This window comes from Haemaphysalis longicornis, unplaced genomic scaffold (assembly GCF_048455015.1).
Source record: "Haemaphysalis longicornis isolate Haplotype H1 unplaced genomic scaffold, Haemaphysalis longicornis Haplotype H1 scaffold_4, whole genome shotgun sequence".
In the NCBI taxonomy this organism is placed as follows: domain Eukaryota; kingdom Metazoa; phylum Arthropoda; class Arachnida; order Ixodida; family Ixodidae; genus Haemaphysalis; species Haemaphysalis longicornis.
The window spans coordinates 167,441,874-167,454,899 of NW_027526361.1; the positions used below are offsets into that span (position 1 = coordinate 167,441,874).

The 13,026-nt window shown below is 45.0% G+C and overlaps 1 protein-coding gene across 2 annotated transcripts in view; it reads left to right on the forward strand.

The window, feature by feature from the left end:
- Qsm (Zona pelucida superfamily protein qsm) overlaps nucleotides 1–13,026 on the forward strand; it is a 240,933-nt gene that overhangs the window by 201,151 nt on the left and 26,756 nt on the right. The gene's annotated exons all lie outside the window — the stretch shown is intronic.

A 13,026-nucleotide genomic window follows, 5' to 3' on the forward strand; every position in this document is an offset into this window, starting at 1 on the left:
CCTCTCCTTGTCCTTTACGTGTGTGCGCTTCCCAAATACAATAGGTTGTAGCGGTTTTTGCGCTGTTATGTATCTCTTTCACAATTGTGCGTCTCCGAGATGTGCTTGCCATGGAACTTGTATGCCGAGGAAAATGCTTTAAAGGTTAGAGCTTTATGTGGTCTTCCACCGATAATAGGTTAAGTGAACGCTGTTTGCTGATTGATCTAAAAACATGAAGTTGGGGTAGCACCGCCATCTTGCAATTAAAATTTACCACTGTGCCTCTCTGCATAAGGAGCCTCTCCAATTCCTTGTTTGAGGGTGCGTACAGGCATGTTACGGACGCTTCGTACCTTCTTCATACACATTCATGTCCAGTTTTGAAATTTTTAGTAAATCGCGTGTCTGTGAAGACTGTCCTTTCAGTTTCCATGTACACCGTCTATTTCGTTAGCGTACCAACAAACAAGGTGCCATGTTGAAGTTTCAGCAAAGTCTACCGGAGCGCACCACTGGATCGGGGTGGTGAGAAGAACTTCTTGTTGGGCTAGTTGGTGAATAGTTCTATGATTTGAAGCGCCACAAAAGGAAACATGGACGAAGAAACAGAGTAGACAGTAAATGTCGCACGAACATTTTTTATAACAGTTTTTCTAGTAAATACTGCAGTCTCAAGAACAACCGATGGGCGTATAATATGCAAAAGAGTGAGTACGCCCAAAACAAAGCACTACGAAGCGATGGGAAGTTGTACATATTTCGAAAACGACAATCGTCTGACAGCAGTTCTAAAACCAAGAAAAAGAAACAAAAACTTAAACGGAAAGAAAACGATAGCACACAAGTAACAGTAGCAGTGGTGCAAATGGTACACGTGGCAATAAGATGTTTATCAAATTCGGAGGCAGCATGCCCCCCCCCCCCCAAAAAAAAAAAAAAAAACGTCCCCGGGCAACTTATTCGACTTTTCCTTTGTGCGAGTAAAAATGATGCTTGAGTGCGAACCGAAATTGGGGCTCGCATGTGCTCGTGGGTGCATGTAGTGGGACACAATAAGCGGGGCTATATGTAAAGTCAGGAATTAGCATTAAAATTGATGTGATGTAAGTGAAAAGAGAAACTTGAGCCGCGCGAGCAGCCTTCTATTTCCCAAAGTCATATATTTGCTAGCCATGAGAGGCGATGGCAAAGCGAGGCTGTTAGAAATAAATCCGGCACCCTTCATTTGCACCATTTCCAGATGGATTTTTTGTGACGAATGGTTCCCATGCTGCGCTTGCAAATATAGTTGAGGCCTTACAATAGAATTATAGGCTAGAAACTTTACATTTGAAGGTGCAGCTTTTAGTGTATGTGTAAAGAACCCGAGTTTTCTGGATGTTGACTCCAAAATTTTAATAATGTGACCAAACAAAGTCAGTCGGATAGTAGTAACCACTAGATACAGTTGCATTCTCTACCCGGACCGAAAATTCTCTATTGACGGTCACTAGCCGGCGTAGTCTACTACCTATTAGCACACTCGTCAACACCGAAGCGCATATATCGGTAGTGAGTGCCGCACTTCGTCGCCGCTTTCGGAAGGTTCTTACGCCGGCCCCATCCCGAGTCGTAGGAGCCGATGACGGAAGAACACCCATTATAGCCGGAATGTGTACTGCTCGAGTTAACATTTCTGGTCGTCAAGTAACCTTGACTACCGCCGCAAGTAACCTCGATTCAGCGACAGCATCAAGGGTACCTTGAAGGATAACTTGATCACAAGGGATGAAATACTTTTGAAGAGTGCAGGGTTGCCGCCAAACGACTTTAAACCAATGAATGATGGAAAAGTATAACGAGGAATATAATTTAAATTAAAATAACAGCACAGGTCCGAGTACGCTGCCTTGAGGAACACGGGTAGTTTCGGGAAGAGGGCTGAAAAAGCAATGGATTTTGACGAATTGTTTACGGTTAGAGAAATATGACTCAGTTCATTTTAGGAGATTTATTGATTGGAAATTTTTTTTAAAGCTCCAGGTTAAGTTTACTGTGCGGAATACGGTAGAAGGCTTCGTTGATTTGTTCAGTCTCATAAAGTGGAGACGGGAGGTAATGAATAGTGGTAACGAGCTGGGTGGGCGTAAATAACTGTTTTCTAAGTCCGTGCTGTAAAGGGTTTAGAATATAGTGAGCGCTTAAAAACTAGACATAAAATTGGATAGTGTGGGTTCGAGTGTACGCACGCTAGCAGCCAGAGAGATGGGGCGGTAGTTCACTGCAAAGGGGCAATCTCTTTTTTTTTTTTCAAAGATTGCCATGACACAGGCCATGTGCCAGGCATTGGGGATTTCGCAAGATTGAAGGGTTAGAAGAAAAAGATGAGTAAGACTTGTCCTAATGTTCAGGATAAGGATGCAAGAAGGAATTTGGTATATTGTCTGGAAGAATTGGAAGATTTCATTTTTAGATTGAGTAGCATGTTAACAACACCTTCAACAATTACGAAGTAACTAGAAAGAGTGGGAAGAGGTATGCTAAACGGTGTACTTTCTTAGATAGGGGACAACACGGAGTGAAAATATTAGTTATAATGGTTAGTGATGAAAGAGGAGTCACTGACGGCAGAGCCATTAATTGATGTATGATCGAGTTCTTTAGGCAGATAAGCTAAGTACCCCCAGAAGTTGTCGAGACCCGTTTTTATAAAGCTCGGATTGTGCGCGTGTAATATTTCGCATGTTTAGCCGCAAGAAGAGTTGTTAACAAAGTTAGCTTGATAGGAGGGCAAATTTCGGCACGCTTAATCTTGCGATGTAGGTGAATGATTGCTATGGATATTCACGGATGATTTTGGTTAGTGCAGACACACCTTCTAGTAACAATAATGCTCATGCAAAAATGAACGCTAGACTTTAAGGTATTCCACAGAATTTGAACGATGGTATGTGCAAAAACTGGAAATATTTCAGCTTATGAGACGACAGAAGCAAAGCCCACCTAATTAAAAATGCCCATAACACACTCCACACCCGATGCCTACAGCTGTGTGATACCTACCAGAAGAGCGAAAGCAGTACTAGCCTACCGAATTAAATATCGCCTTCGTTCGTATGGAGCCTTTTGGCAGGTAGTGAAAAGCAAATGCACTGTCAGGGTTCCCGTCCAAATAGGGTCCGGTCGTTTGTGAAGCCGGAGACTTTCCGATTGTGCCCACCCGCTACCAGTTGACGGCAAGCACACACCTGCGCTTTCCAAAAGCATACAAGAAAAACCTGCTATTCGCTACACCAGCATGTCAAGGGGTAGGCGAATCCGATAGCTAAGCCTCGAGAGGGAAAAACAAATACACAAGCGAACCTTTTCATCTACCTTCAATCCTGCGCAAGCACCCGTCACACAATGGTATAATGCAGCTTATAAAATAGCGGATAGCAAAATATGCGAAACAAATCGCGTACCACAATCCGCAACCTCTATCCCCAGCGTCGAAATGTCGGGTCCGTACGTCCATCGAAGTAATTAGAGCTACTTTAAACAGGAAGCCTGCTGTCTGCAGCGGCTGCTGTATTTTTCCATGGAGGGTGCAGCTGCCGAGCATGCACACAGGACGACCACATGGAAAGGCGGTTAGCGTATACAATGCCTAGCTTTGGCTTACGGGACTTTTTTTCACTGTTAAGCGTACACCCATGCGGGGTTTTTTTGGACTACAAATGAGCGTCCTTAAAAATAAAATATACGAAGATAAAGAAAAACATTAGAAAAAAATTGGCTGTAATCCACGCTGGGAGGTGGTTGCATCGAAAAGCTGTAAAAGACACCCACAACGATTACCCATGCGGCGTCACCTAATTCACACACGTGGCTCTACAAGAAGCGGAACCAGAGACTTTGCCAGCCGTAACCTTGTATACGCGGAGGCGACGTAGCGAACGCAGCAGTGCCAGCAGAAAGAAAACAGAAAGGATCGTCTTTCGAACGACAAGTAGGAGAGCGGCAGTAGCGGCTATGGTAGGATCACCATCACTGGCTCCCCTTCACTCTTTTGTCTTGTGTCACCTCAAAAAAGCGCCCTCCCCCGCCCCAGACGCTGAATACAAACCACCGTATGCCTCCCCGTCTCCACGTGTGTGTGTAGCTTAGTCAGCAAGACGACGGGCTGTCTCTCCGCTAATCTTCGGGCACAAGTTGGATCCTTGTGGGGCCAGTAGGTTGTCTGTAGCCTGGATGTAGCCAGCAGCCAGTAGTAGCCTGGGATGTTTCTTTGTGTAGCCAGTAGTAGCCTAGGAGTTTTCTGCTGACACGGACACGCAAATTTCCTTGGCTGGTTAGACGTATGCTGCTTCGCAGTAAAAATGCGAACAAGCCGATTGATTGAATGTGGGGTTTAACGCGCCGAACCTACAAACTGGCCTATGAGGCGCGGCGAAATGAAAGGCTGCGGATTAATTTCGACCGCCTGGGAATCTTTACCGTGCGACGAAATATGAACGGACGGGCGCTTTCACTTTTCGCCTTTCGCCTCAATCTGAAAAGCGCAGCCACGGCAGCCGTGATCGAAGCCTCGTCCTTGGGCTCCGCAGCACAACGCCTTGGCAACTCACCCGCCACGGTGGTTAAAATAAGGTCAATTTTAATACTGTGCGCTTTTTATAATTTTTCATTTTCACTACTAATTGAGGTCATTTTTAATACTACATATAGTAAGATGAACCGACACCCGTTGGGTAATTAGGGTAACAGAGTGGGTACCAAGAGATGGGTCTGGAAGAAGGGGAAGGCCGTTGATCCGATGTAGAGATGAAATAAGGGAATTCGGGAGTAAACTGTCTACTCGAGCAGCGCAGGACCGGAGCAGTTGGAGGTCAATGGGAGAGGCCATGATCCTGCATTGGACCGCAGTAGGCTGATGATGCTGATTTTTGATACATTTGGCAACATCGTTGGCTGGGGTGCGGGGGACAAAACAGTGGGAACGCCTGCTCTGCCCACCGAGTCCCACCTGCCGAATCGGAGGGACTGGGGAAACCCCATCATCACCTACTCGGGACACACAAGATGGTAACGCGATCCCTGTACGCCCGCGCGAAAGGCGACCTGAAGTTGAGGACTAGTCTCCAGCGGAGGTCCCAGTGCGCACGCGCAATCTCGGGCACACTGACGCATTCCCGAGTGTTCAGGGTCCAGTCCCACCCCTCGAGAACCCGTGCAACCGGTCCCGGGGGCCATTCCCCTTAACGGAGACTACCGGCCGTTTGCTCACCGGAGCCCCGGATGGGGTAGAGGTATGCCCTAACACAGTTGGCGCACGAGACGCTCGGTTGGGTAAGTCAAATCCGTGGCCACCCCGGATACGCCGGAGTAGCCGGGATTACCCACCCTTGAAGTGTGGTGGTTGGACACGGGGTGAGTTGCCCCGGAGCTCCTGACACCTAAAAAGACCGAGCTTTCCGCCACATGGCCGAAAGGCCATTGCCACACACCTCTGTAGCCCCCGCACTCATAAGCACGTTGCCTGTGGGACACCACATGGAGGCGGGTGTGGGCCAGGGGGAATGCGCGACGTCTCCTACTCCTTCACCCGGAGCAGATGGTCGATGCCCCGGGTCCCACTTTTGACAAACCAAGTGCGTTTTGGAAAGCCGGGTTATATGGCATAGCAGGCGACAGACAAAGCGAAAGCAGATCAAAGAAATTCAAAGCTGATTGGTATTTGCAACTATGAACCGTACGAATATTATTCTGAGAGTCCTATGAACTCCTCCGTAAGGATTTATGATCACGCCCAACTTGCGACGAAAAGAGGTTTTTCATTTGCCACCGCAGTTGGCTCCTTTCCATCGCGAACTGGACTGGCGCGATTTGTTCGGCGTAGCACAGGTGTCGCCACTATGTCCCGAGATGGCCCCAACCTTTCCTCTAGGCAAAAATTGTTTCACATAAACGCTGTTTACCTCTACCCACCGAACGATTTCATCGCCGTGGGCAAAAGCGCCAATGCGCCAAGGCCTGAGACGCCAAGCGGATGCGTCAGGCTAATGAGGCATACAACACATAGCTCAGAATTCGTTCAAGTAAACCACAAAACATGCATTGAAACCACAGTATAGATGATAAGGCGCCTCTGAACAATGGGACACACCACCTTGTGTTCCTGGTAAGGATTGTTTGCAGATTATCTTTGAAGGCTACGCAGGGCTAGTGTCACTAAATAGAGTAGTATTTGCCCAAGACGCCGAGCTAGGGTTACCACCTGCCCGGTTTTCGACCACCCCGACCGTGTTTTTAAACAGCGGGCCGGTTGCCGGTCCGTACCTAAAACACGCCGTCATTCGTACCACGATTATTTCTTTTTTTTTTTTTTTTTTTTTTTGGGGGGGGGGCGCTTTCTAAGTGTCGTTTCAGCAACTACGACGATAAGTCTTTCGACAAGCTCTGCCAAGACATGCGGGCAGAGAAAATGCGTGGGCGAGCGCGCTCCCTGAGATAGCGGGGGATAAAAGGAAGGAACAACACAACGAAATGTCACTACCACGTTGAGCAAGTGCGGTTACTTTTCAGTGCAGCACATTCAGAGCAATAACCGAGATCTGAATCACTTTCAGTACAAGCGTTATGGTTGTATGCAAACGCTACGTACGAAAGCGCTGCGAAAATGTTACGACAAATGGCATTTATGTAAAAAAACAACATGGCGTTTTTTGTCAACACAAATTCAACATTCTATATACCATGCCCCTCCCCCCGAAGGGCCGGTTCTTTTTTTGGACAAAGGTTGCAACCATACGTCGAGCGCATGCGTGACACCAGGAAGGACTCGGCATTTGCCGCCAGAGAAGCCCAGCGTTGCGAGTAGAAAATATATTAGAATGCCGCCACTGAGGCCCGCAAGTCGGCGACGGCGGCCATTTTGCCGTTTATAAGGGTTGCGAGATTGCCGCATATACCATCTACTGCCTCGCTGTTAGCTGCGACCAGGTCGTTTATTAACAAGACTACCTAAAGTGCAGTTAACTGCATCTCTAGACACATTTCTGCTGCTGAAATGCTGTTACACGCGTTATCTTTGATTCACGCGCAGTCGCAGAGCAGGGAGGACAAGCTATACCAGAGTTGACAGACTAAAACACAACAGCAACAAAATGGCGGCGCCCATGAATGATCACAGTGTACACTAATTTCACATAATTCGAAGGGACTAATAATCAGGGCCGCGGCACAGAACAATAGGAGAAAAGAGTGACATTACCCAGTACCCCTGTGTAGTGACACTAACACAGCGCGAGCAGCAAGCCCGCTAAGACGACGAGAAACATTTCATACCCCCCTCCATCGCAATTGTAGTGGTTTACAACAGTTCTACTATACATCTACTTTCGCAGGGCGGGATTAGGACCAATTTTTATATCTATTTTGCAAGCATGTAACCAGGGTCGTCGTTTTTTGAGTTGATCAAAATGCACCCCGAAATGCAAACTTCGTGTGACGTTTCAGCGGGAACGGAGGAGCTTACCCGGGAAAGATTTTTCAAGGCCCTGATTTATCGTCCTAGCATCTTGTCCATAGAAATTAGATCGTGCGTCGTCATTATTACAGATTAGACGAATGGCAGCGCACTTTAGAAAGCACGGAACCCAAATTTAAGTCGTGTTCAGTTGTTTTCTATTGCACGGTATTTCCACCGAGCGTTTTAAAGAGGCGCGTGAATAAGAACTCTCCTCAACGACTTGAAAAAGTCATTAAAAGAAACAACTAAAACAGCGCAGCTGAAGCACACGACTCTCTGACTTAGTACACCATGTTGTTGGACTAACTGGAAATGCATTTTACGAGTAGAAAAAACTGCGCATCAAAGTGAAAACTGAACAGACGCGTGTAACCTCGGAAAACAAAGCACTGAAAAAAGAAAATGAAAAACTATCGAAAAGACTTGGCGAGACTGAGCAATACTCACGTGTCAATAACATTGAGATAAAAGGAGTCCCGTGTACCGAAAATGAGGACTGCACTGCAATCTTGCAAGCAATCGGTGACAAAATCGGGTGCCCTGTCACGAGTGCTGACATCGATATTGTTCACCGGGTACCGGCTAAGGAAGGGAAAAATATGATTGCTCGGTTATGCTCTCGTGCTAAGAAGGCAGACTTCATGGCCAAAGCTCGAAAAGCCCGCTTGACGACAACTGCACTCGGCTTTCCTCAGACGGAAGAAAAGAACGTTTTTGTCAACGAGCACCTCACGCCCGAGAACAAGCGTTTATTCGCTCAGGCGCTCGATCGAAAAAAGGAACACGAATGGAAATTCCTCTAGACCTCAAACTGCCGTATCAAGGCAAGAAAGGACGAGGACACCAGCGTCCACGACCTGAGCGTCATTCACTGAACAGAGTGCTCTTGCAGCTCTGCGATCCGATGATAAATGGCCTGTTACTGCCCCGGCGAGCTTAAATCCCTGCTTAACGAAACGCGAGCAACTCATAAGTCGTTCATTCACTTTAATGCCCGCAGTCTTTCAAAACATTTTGACCACATAATCGACTTCTTTACAACTGTAGATCATTGTTTCTCTGTCGTGTGTTTTTCAGAAACATGGCTAATTCACACCGATGTAAATTTATATGGCATTCCCCGTTATAATTCTGAATTTAGCTTCCGCGAAAACAGTCGCTATGGCGGCTCTGCAATATTCATCCTTGATAAATACTCAGACATTTGCCGCCAAGACATTTCCTTCCATTGCGCTAACATCGAGTCTGTGTGGTTAGAATTCGATCAATCTTTTCTGGAAACAAATAACCAGAGTACAATAGTCGGCACAATATATAGATCACCATCGTCCAACTACAGCGATTTCTGCTTACAACTTCAACAGATTTTAGACAAGCTAACTAGTGAAAACAAAAACATTTCGCTATTGGGTGATTTCAATATTGATACCACCGATCCAACTAGCGCTGGTTGTTCTAGCTATGTAAACTGCTACACAGGTTATGGTCTTGAGTCACTTATAACGGCACCCACAAGATGTTCGCTAACCGGCTCACAAACTACAACAGACCACGTACTATCTAATTTAACATCCGAATATTCTGCAGGTGTTGTTAGTATTTCAATAACTGATCATTATCCTACGTTTCTACTTTCGAAGTCGATCAGATCAGAGCAGACGCACAAGCAGATTAAGCATTCTTTCGATAACGGGAAGTTTATAGAGGCTATTGCGCACACTGAATGGCAACCCGTTCTTTCCGAGTTAGACCCAATCATTGCCTTTGAAAAGTTCACTTCTCTAATACAAAGTTCGTACAAAGTTGCAACTTCTACCACTCATACCACGCGCTGGTACTCTGCACCAAGAAATCCATGGAGAACCCGGGCCCTTTTGCGTAGTATCAATAAAAGACACAACCTGCATACGAAAGTAAAGCGTCAACCCTTCAACCTAACCCTAAGGACACGTTTCACTAATTATTCTAGCATGCTTAACAAGCTCTTAAAAAAGGCGAAGAAGGCTTATTTCGAAAAGGAAATCCTAAAATGTCAAGGCGATACTAGGAAAACTTGGGAACTAATCAAAATGTTTCTTAATCAGTCTACATCACAGCACTCTGTATCAAAAATTACTACACAGGCCGGTACGCTGACTGACTCAACTGACATCGCCAATAAATTTAATCGATCTTTTATTGGTAATGACGTGAGTTCCTCATCAACCTCTGGTACAGCATATACGGGCCCCTCTTCACTCGTACACTCGTTTTACCTTTTCCCGACTAAAACGCAGGAAGTTATCACTACTACTTTAAACCTAAAAACGACGGTGCCTAGACTTGATGGAATACACCCCTTAAATATGAAGCTTGTAGCCCACCCGCTTTATCTCACATAATAAACGGTTTATTTAAATTTGGCACATTTCCAGAGGCCCTGAAGCTCGGTAGGGTAACTCCAGTCTTCAAAAAAGGAAATCCTGAAACAGTCTCGAACTATCGTCCAATTTGTGTACTGCCGTTTTTTAGCAAGATAATCGAAAAATTAATTGTAACTCGGTTGTTAAGGTATCTAAATAAATTTAACATTCTAACACCGCATCAATATGGCTTCCGCCCAAGATATTTTACTGAGCTAGCTTTAATATCTCTTACCGACAATATAAAACGCCGAATTGATGCAGGTGACACTGTTGGAGCAGTTTTCATTGATTTCACAAAAGCGTTCGATACCATTTGTCATAATAAACTTTGCCAAAAACTTGAAAATATTGGAATCCGTGGTCCCGCCTTATCATTACTGCGCAGCTACTTAACTAACCGATCTCAAGTCGTCAAAAGTAATGATTCTCTTTCACAACCACTCAGTATTAATAAAGGTGTCCCTCAGGGTTCTATTCTGGGCCCAATATTATTTTTAATATATATAAACGACCTGCCAGAATGTCTACGTTTTAGTAATTGCTTTCTATATGCTGACGGTACAACCATCTATGCTTACAATAAATCGGCAAACGTAATAGTTGATCAATTCAATTATGATCTAAGCAACCTAACCCACTGGTGCGCAGAAAACAAACTTTGCATAAATCCTACAAAGACCTACTTTGTAATCTTTCACTCGCAGCTGCGCACAATTGAACTAACATCGCCGTTACGGTTACAAAACTATGTCATTCATCCCTCATCAGATGTGATGTTCCTAAGCTTGCTGCTGGACCAACACCTAAAATTCAATCTGCATACTAAACTGCTATCTAAAAAAATCGGTTTTGGGCTAAGGGTACTTATCAAATCACGTCACTATTTTCTGCGTTACATTATGATCTCTCTTTATCACGCTTTCATTCATAGCCATTTGCAATACTGCGTGTCTACAATGGGGTAACACATACGCCACTCATCTTGCGCATGTGCAACATTTATAAACCCAAGCGTTGCGGCTCATTACGTTTAGTTCTTTCATGGCTCACGCGAAACCGATATTTCACAGCTTAAATATTTTGCCTGTGATAAATATTTTCCAGCAAAAGGTAACCACAGTGATTTACCGTGCTCGTGCCCAGGAAATATTTATTGACAGCCTAACAGCCACTGCTCTGCTTAATTACAATAACACGTGGTTTTCCGAAAATAACAATGTTTTACTACCCAAAGCCAAAACAAACTATGGTCAATGTACGGCTACTTCATGGGCATTTCAATATAGAACCGCCTCCCTAACCATATAAAATCCTCTCGCACGTCAACACAGTTTAGTAGAAGGGTGAAGCAATATTTCGTTACACTCTTATTACAGACGGATGGATAACTCCACAGGATTCCCCAAATATCATGTTTTCTAAGTTTCTGAGTGATTCATCATTGCTTCCTTATGTTGTCTGTACGCAGTTTTTTTTCCTCAGCTTTGAGTTGACAGTTGACTTTTCAATTATGCTCTCGGTATACTGATGACTGTATTGTTCAAAACTTCATGACATATATTATTCTTGTACAATGTCTAAACTAATTTGTTTATGAAGTGCCTTTTTGTACTAATCAGGTTACTATATTCAGCAATGTATACTTGTCGCTGCTTTCAAATGTAGCAATGTTTGATATCTTTGCATGGGAGGGCCCCCGGACAGTTCTTTGGAATTTCGGGACCTCCTCCTGTATTGCGTTTGCGTTTGAACAATAAACAATGAGGGACGGCTGCGAATGAAAAAAAAAAAAAAGACAAGACCACTGCAAATCGGACAGTGCATGGTCAATCGTTCTGCACCAGTCCTGTATCCTTTGCAGTGGTCTTGTCTTTGATGCGTTTTTTTCTACTTTAGGAAAGACTCCGTGACACACACACAGAACTGGTGTGTGTGTCAAGTCTTGCTTCAGCATTCGTGTCAGCTGCGCAGTTATTTTCTCTTAATCATGGCGAACCGACAAACCCAAATCAAAACTTTATTTCAAAACGGGTGGTAGAGCAGCGACTTTCATTGGCTACGCTGTGTTTTACGAGACGGTGTTTCTCTGTCAATTTAGTGATTGTTGTGCCTGCAAACCAAACCGCAATGCGCTATGCAATAAAGTAAGACCGGATGATCTCTAACTTATCATGACAAATGAATTTTTGTATATACGGAAGAAGTGGGCAAGGCATTTTGCGGTTCGAGGTGCTTACTACAGGACACAGCAAACGTATGCTATACAAGCGTAGTTTTATTGCTTCACAGTCACATGACCTATTTAATTGTTTGCACAAATTCAAAAGTTTGGAATGTTATGGGATTGAACAATACTTAGGAGGTCCTCACTATATACTCATACATTTGGGGTTGTACGCTTACGTAATGATTACTTTTTTCAACCACAATGAACCAAATTCGACAAGAGTACCTGGCCCTGACCTGGCCCCTGCGTAATGATTATTTTTTTCAACCACAATGAACCAAATTCGACAACAGTACCTGGCCCTGACCTGGCCCCTGACCTTAAAAACTTTCTTTATTACGCAGTTGGAAAACTGCTTTTGCTGGTTTTAATTTCAGACTGTGCAACACGAAAAAAACGACGCAGTATGTTTCGTAAACAAGTCGACTTCGAGGTGGCAGAGCTCTAGTTCAGTGCGGCAAATCAGTGAATCTCGGCGTGATAATTGGACGCAACCTATTGGGAGTTGTGTGCATCAGAATCTTTGTTCCCCTTGCTCGTCGTATGAATCTCCTCCTGCGATGTAATAGCGGCTGTTCCCGCTGAGCATGAAAGTACGGGTGCTTAATCTCAATGAATTTGCATGCAAACCAAAATGAGTGCGTTTCCCGGTAGTTAGAGACCCGTTCGAGGGCGCGTAATAAACATTCCTTCCTACTCAGCTAATTAGTTGGCCTGTGAGCGGGAAATGAGGTAATTAAGCGCTCATTTGGCGCCCCCTCCATTGGGCCGGCTCTCCGGCTCATCAGCATGGGGCCCTGTTCACTAGACAGTGGTGCCAAACGTCTAGAGGCGGCACCGAGCTGTGTGGAATTGTCCTCGTTGCATCGAACGCACGAGAGTACCACTGCTTTCGAAACTGCAAGCCTGTGCTTGCGTGA